Below are 7,165 nucleotides of genomic sequence, written 5' to 3' on the forward strand. Positions count from 1 at the left end.
AACTGCCGTGCGATTTCCTCACGTATGAAGGACTTGAGGTCTGCCAGCAGTGCCACCTGGTCACAGCTCGCCTCCAAGCCTGCAAGCCCTGCATCTCGTGGTGTGGAGCGACGGGTCATCGAACGCTGCCGGCGGAGCTCCTCGTAGCTCTGGCACAGCGTGATGACCTCAGCTACTGTGCCTGGGTTTTTGGCCAGCAGCATCGTGAAGGCATCATCGGCAATGCCCTTCATGACGTTCCGGATCTTGTCTGATTCGGACATGCTGTCGTTGGATTTCTTGCATAGGTCCAGGACGTCTTCAATGTAGCTGGTGAATGATTCACCAGCCTGCTGAGCGCGTTCGCGTAAGCGCTGCTCGGCTTGCAGTTTACGAACGGCAGGGCGGCCAAAAACGTTGGTGATAGCGGTCTTAAAATCGGACCAGGTTGCGAAATCAGACGCGTGGTTGTTATACCACATGCCGGCCACACCCGCGAGGTAGAAAACCAGGTTGCCGAGTTTACCTGACTCGTCCCAATGATTGGGGACGCTGACGCGTTTGTACATGACGAGCCAGTCGTCGACATCGGTGCCATCCGCGCCGGTGAAGACAGGTGGGTCGCGGATGCGGGGGACACCGGAACATGGCGTCGGCGCAGGAGGAAGCGTTTGCTGGGCGGCGTCTTGTTGCATGGTTGAAGGCACGGTACGGGATCTAAGCTCCAAGGGCATCGAATGTGAACCGAAGATGTTTGAAGGGCACAGCACTCTCCACCAAAATTTTAAGGCGTTTATTAGCCGGTCCACAGCGAGCAAGCACAATGGCGACAGTAACGGCCAAGCACGGGCTCTCAGTGCGAGCGGCGTCCTTGTTGGGTAGCCCCACTAGAAGGTACTCAAGAGTTCGACCCATTTCATAGTTCGGAGGCTTCGCTACAATATATATATATATATATATATATATATATATATATATATATATATATATATATATATATATATATATATATATATATATATATATATATATTATGAGGAAAAGCTCTACTTTATTCTAGGCGAGCTCGAGCTGGCACACATCGATGATGATATCTACAGATGAGGAAATTATGCAAATGATGATGACCCCTCCAATTGACAAAGGAGAGTCGGTGACTGCGCTCACACTAATTCCACGTCACGCTGGAAGCGGCCTCCTGGCCGCGCGAGAGACAGTATTACGAATTGCGTCGGGTATACAGATTCAGTCGAGAAACGTGCGCAATTTCTGTCCCACTGCGACGGTGGTCGGAGGAGCGTTACGTGGTGAGATACGGAAACTAATGGGGGACGTTTGTTCAATCGCCATATAAGGTCCTATAAAACGACTGAGGAAGTTTTCACATAAGCCGGGCACACGAGCGGGAGTCCAGAGAAGAACTTGTCTCCTGGAGGAAAGGTGACAGCACGGTGAGTCGATTCGTAGCGAGACTTGCGAGCTTTCTGAGAGATGCCGGTGTTGATTCGGGCCAGATGACGGCAGTGCTCGAGGCAAGACAAAAATTGTGTGGATAAAGGGCTTGCTCAGGTAGCAGGAGCCGAAAGGAAGGAGACGTCCAGAGTTACACTTGGAGAGCGGCCATGGACCAGAAAATAGGGAGAAAAGCCGGTGGTGCGTTGCGTAGCGGTATTGTAGGCGAACGTTACGAATGGAAAAATGGCGTCTCAGTTCGTGTGGTCAGGGTTAACGTACATGACAATCATGCCGGAGAGGGTACGATGAAAGCGTTCCGTCAAGCCATTTGTTTGTGGATGATAAGTAGAAGCTGTCTTGAGGATGGTGTTGGCGGCGCGTAGAACCTCAGCAACAATAGAGGAAAGAAAGACCTTGCCGCGGTCACTGAGCAGAACACGTGGAGCTCCATGGCGTAAAAATATGTTACGCAGTAAAAAATCAGCTACTTCAGTGGGTGTACTAGCGTGCAGTGAGGCGGTTTCCGCGTAACGAGTGAGGTGGTCAACAGCCGTTACAATCCAACGATTTTCATAGGAGGTCACGGGAAGGGGGCCGTACAAGTCTATCCCGACGACTTCGAATGTGAAAGCGGGACAAGGAAGAGGTTGGAGAAAGCCAGAAGGAGCTGTAGTGGGTCATTTCTGCCGTTGACATAAGGCACACGAAGAAACATATTTGGCAATCGCGGATGAGTGGCCAGGCCAGGTGAACCGGCTGCGTATTTTGTCGTACGTTTTGTGATAGCCGAGATGCACAGCAGCAGGATCATCGTGAAATGTCTCAAGAACCTGACGTTGTAGACAACGTGGTATAACGGGGACCCATTTGTTTCCTTCACCGTGGTAAATATAGCGATGTAAAACACCATCGTGAAGCTTGAATTGTTTCAGTTGTCGGCGAAGTCGGGCGTTCGGAAGTGTGGATGTACCTTCTAAGCGTGCTATTATGGAGCGGCAGTAAGGGCCAACGCGTTGATGCGACACAAGGGTAGAAGGGCGGCCGGATCTCAGCCAACTGAGACCTGCGATGGGTAATGCTGCGGTGGAAATTGATGACGGTGGGCTATTACGGTTGGGTGGAGGGCTGCGAGAGAGAGCATCAGCATCTTGGTGCTTCTTACCTGTAGATGACATCAAAGTTGTGCTCTTGTAAACGAAGCACCCAGCGGCCAAGACGACCCGATAAGTTCTTTAGCGACGAAAGCCAGCACAATGCGTTGTGATCGGTGACGACTGTGAAGTGGCAACCGTGGAGGTATAGACGAAATTTTCGTACCGCCCATACAACAACAAGGCACTCTTGTTCGGTTATTGTATATTTTTTCTCGGCAGCAGTCAAAGCACGACTGGCGTAAGCGATGACACGTTTGCGTGGGGTGTTGTCACGCTGCAGTAGAACGGCACCGAGACCATGACCACTGGCGTCAGTGTGAAGAATTGTGGGTGCACCTGGATCGAAATGACACAGTACCGGGTTGGATGTCAGGGCTTGCTTCAACGCCAGGAAAGCCTTTTCACAGTCTTCAGACCAGACGAATGCCGTGTTACTTGCGAGCAGTTTATGGAGCGGAGAGGCAAGCCTTGCGAAATTGCGTATGAAGTGCCGAAAGTAGGGCTCTAAGCTGAGAAAACTGCGCAGGTCTTTTTGACGCAACGGACGGGGAAACTCGAGGAAGGCGGCAAGCTTTTCAGGATCCGGTTGAATACCGTCCTTGCTGACTAAGTGCCCTAGAACCTTGATCGTCTTGCTTGCGAAGGTGCATTTTTTCGTATTCAGCTGTAAACCAGCTTTTGCAAGGCAACCTAGGACTTCTTCGAGACGTTGTAGATGGTGCGAAAAGGTAGACGAAAAACATTATGATGTCGTCTAGGTAGCATAAGCAGGTTTTCCACTTCAGGCCACGCAGTACGCTGTCGATCATACGTTCGGAGGTAGCAGGCGCGTTACAAAGTTCGAAAGACATTACGTTAAATTCATATAGCCCATCTGGGGTGGTAAAAGCCGTCTTCTCTTTGTCAGATTCGGACACTGGTATTTGCCAGTAGCCCGATCGCAGGTCAAGGCTCGATAAATACTCTGCGCCATGCAACGAATCTAGTGGGTCATCAATTCGTGGGAGAGAGTAAACATCTTTGCGCGTTATTTTGTTCAGTGCCCGGTAATCAACGCAAAAACGTACCGTTCCGTCTTTCTTTTGCACCAACACAACTGGTGAAGACCAAGGACTCGAGGAAGGACGTATGATATTTCGTCGAAGCATGTCTGATACGTTTTCCTCGATTATCTTCCTTTCTGCGAGAGACACGCGGTATGGGCGCCGGTGAATTATTCGGGAGCCGTCAGTCTGAATTCGGTGAGTTGCAGAAGTTGTCATACTAAGGCCAGAGGAATGAACGTCAAACAAAGGGCGATGTCTGTTCAATAAATTCAGCAATTCTTGACTCTGGGCTGCTGTCAAATCAGGGCTTATCGTCACCGATAGAGGAGTGGGAGAGTTGAGTGGCGACGAGTTTTGCTCTGGTGGGTCTTCTTGACTTGGAAGGGCAACAATTGCAACGGGATGCGGGTCAATAGCGCATGTGACTGTTGATCCACAGGGCAACAATAAGGGTTCGGGGGTCTTATTTAACCAAGTAATAAAAGCAGACCCTTCAGAAAAACGAACAAGGCCTGGAATGATCAGAATGCCTCGATGTACCGTGTGGCCATAAGGTAGTAGAAGCACGTCGCCATCCACAATGTTGATGCAATCAACGTTAATTACTTCTTCTCAGGATGGCCAAAGAACATAATCTGAAGTGGTGACGAGACGAATGCGCTGTTCGGGTTCCGATACAGAAGAGTCGGTGGCATTGAGGTGGATGAGGCGCTGAGGACAAGATTTAGAAGTGCGTGCACATGACAGAAAATCCCACCCCAAAATGAGTTCTTGGGTGCACTAACGCAGAACTGCAACAGCAATATGATGACGAATATCGTCTATGAAAACGAAAACTGTACACTGGGCGAGTGGACGACAAATGGCGTTCGTCGCAGCATGGAGAGACGGGCCCGAGTAAGGTGTTACTTTGCGGAGACGGGAGCAAAGGTCAAAGCGAATAATGGAAATAGCAGCGCCAGTATCCACTAGATTGGTTGGAAAGGTATGATGCAGTGACCATAGAATGGTACGGTCTCGAATTCGCCTAGACTTGAAGAAGGAACGACAGAAACTGATACGCAAGAAGCCAATCAATGAGCTAGCACTGAAAGGGAAAGTACAGGAATTCAGAGTGTCGCTGCAGAACAGGTACTCGGCTCTTAGTGAGAAAACCAGCCTTAGCGTAGATACAATGAATGATAATCTGACGAGTATCATTACGGAGTGTGCAGTGGAAGTTGGAGACAGGGTAGTTAGACAGGACACTGGCAAGCTTTCCCAGAAAACGAAGAACCTAAATAAAAAGCGTCAAATCATGAAAGTGTCAAGTACAACAAACAAAATAAAACTAGCAAAGCTTTCGAAGTTGATTAATAGACGTAACGTATGCGATGTAAGAAGGTATAACATGGAGAGAATTGAACACGCTCTGAAAAACGGAGGAAGCGTCAAAGCAGTGAAGAGGAAACTTGGGATAGGCAAAAGTCGTATGTATGCACTAAGGGACGAAGAAGGCAAAATATCTACCAATATGGATAGGATAGTTGAAATAGCGGAGGAGTTTTACAGAGATCTGTACAATAGCCGAGATAACCACGACCTTAATACTATAAGAACCAGCAGTAACCCAGATGACACCCCATCAGTAATGATAGAAGAAGTCAGAAAAGCTTTGAAGAGCATGCAAAGAGGCAAAGCTGCTGATGAGGATCAGGTAACATCAGATCTGCTCAAAGATGGAGGACAGATTGTGTTAAAAAAACTAGCCACCTTGTTTACGAGGTGTCTCCTGACGGGAAGAGTACTAGAGTCTTGGAAGAACGCTAACATCATGTTAATACATAAGAAAGGAGATGACAAGGATTTGAAAAATTACAGACCGATCAGGTTGCTCTCTGTAGTATACAAGCTATCTACCAAGGTAATTGCTAACAGAATAAAGAAAACATTAGAATTCAATCAACCAAAGGAACAAGCAGGATTTCGAACAGGCTACTCAACAATCGACCAAATTCATACTATCAATCAGGTAATAGAGAAATACTCAGAATATAACCAACCACTATACATAGCCTTCCTAGATTACGAGAAGGCGTTTGATTCAGTAGAAATATCAGCCATCATGCAGACACTGCGGAATCAGGGCTTCGATGAAGTATATATAAACATTCTGGAAGTAATCTACAGGTGATCAACTGCTTCCATAGTGCTTCATAAAGAAAGCAACAGAATACCAATCAAGAAGGGTGTAAGGCAGGGGGACACGATCTCCCCAATGCTATTTACCGCGTGCTTACAGGAGGTTTTCAGAAGCCTAGAATGGGAACAGTTAGGGATAAGAGTTAATGGAGAGTACCTTAGTAACCTGCGCTTCGCCGATGACATTGCATTGCTGAGTAACTCAGGGGACGAATTGCAACTCATGATTACGGAGTTAGACAAGGAGAGCAGAAAGGTGTGTCTTAAAATTAATCTGCAGAAAACGAAAGTAATGTACAACAACCTCGGAAGAGAGCAGAGCTTCGAGATACGTAATAGTGCACTTGAAGTTGTAAAAGACAATGTCTACTTAGGGCAGGTAATAACCGCAGAGCCGAACCACGAGATTGAAGTAACTAGAAGAATAAGAATGGGGTGGAGCACATTTGGCAAGCACTATCAAATAATGACAGGTAGATTGCCACTATCCCTCAAGAGAAAGGTATATAACAGCTGTATCTTGCCGGTACTTAGCTACGGAGCAGAAACCTAGAGACTTACAAAGAGGGTTCAGCTTAAAATGAGGACGACGCAGCGAGCAATGGAAAGAAAAATGGTAGGTGTAACCTTAAGAGACAAGAAGAGAGCAGAGTGGATTAGGGGACAAACGGGGGTTAAGGATATCATAGTTGAAATAAAGAAGAGGAAATGGACATGGACCGGGCATGTAGCGCGTAGACAGGATAACCGCTGGTCATTAAGGGTAACTAACTGGATTCCCAGAGAAGGGAAGCGGGTTAGGTGGGCAGATGAGATTAAGGAGTTTGCGGGTATAAATTGGCTGCAGCAAGCACAGGACCGGGTTAACTGGCGGAACACGGGAGAGGCCTTTGTACTGCAGTGGGCGTAGTCAGGCTGATGATGATGATGATATCCACTAGAGCTTCGGCGCGTATACCTTCGACTAACACTGTTAACAAGTTCGATTGTCTGTCTGGAGGAATTGCTGGCTGTCCGGTGGACGCAGTTTCCCTTCCTAAAACTGCATTGGGGAGTTTTCCCAGTGGGCATTCAGGACATTGGAGGCGGGTCGCAAAGGCGACACGGAACGGCGATTGGGAGATGGTGAGCGGCGGCGAGACTCACGGGAGTTCACAGGCAGACCACTACTGTAAGCTGGAGAGGGCGAACACCGAAAAGAAGACCGGTAATGGGTGCGCTGGTTACAAAAACACAAAAGCTTCACTCAAGAGTAAGTTTACACGAAGCGCTGGACGAGTCCATTTGCGTTATCTTGGTCAAACTGCGTGCAGAACACACCCAAAGAAAGAAGTGCGTTAAAAAAGCAGA

The sequence above is a fragment of the Rhipicephalus microplus genome, chromosome 9 (genome assembly GCF_043290135.1).
Source record: "Rhipicephalus microplus isolate Deutch F79 chromosome 9, USDA_Rmic, whole genome shotgun sequence".
In the NCBI taxonomy this organism is placed as follows: domain Eukaryota; kingdom Metazoa; phylum Arthropoda; class Arachnida; order Ixodida; family Ixodidae; genus Rhipicephalus; species Rhipicephalus microplus.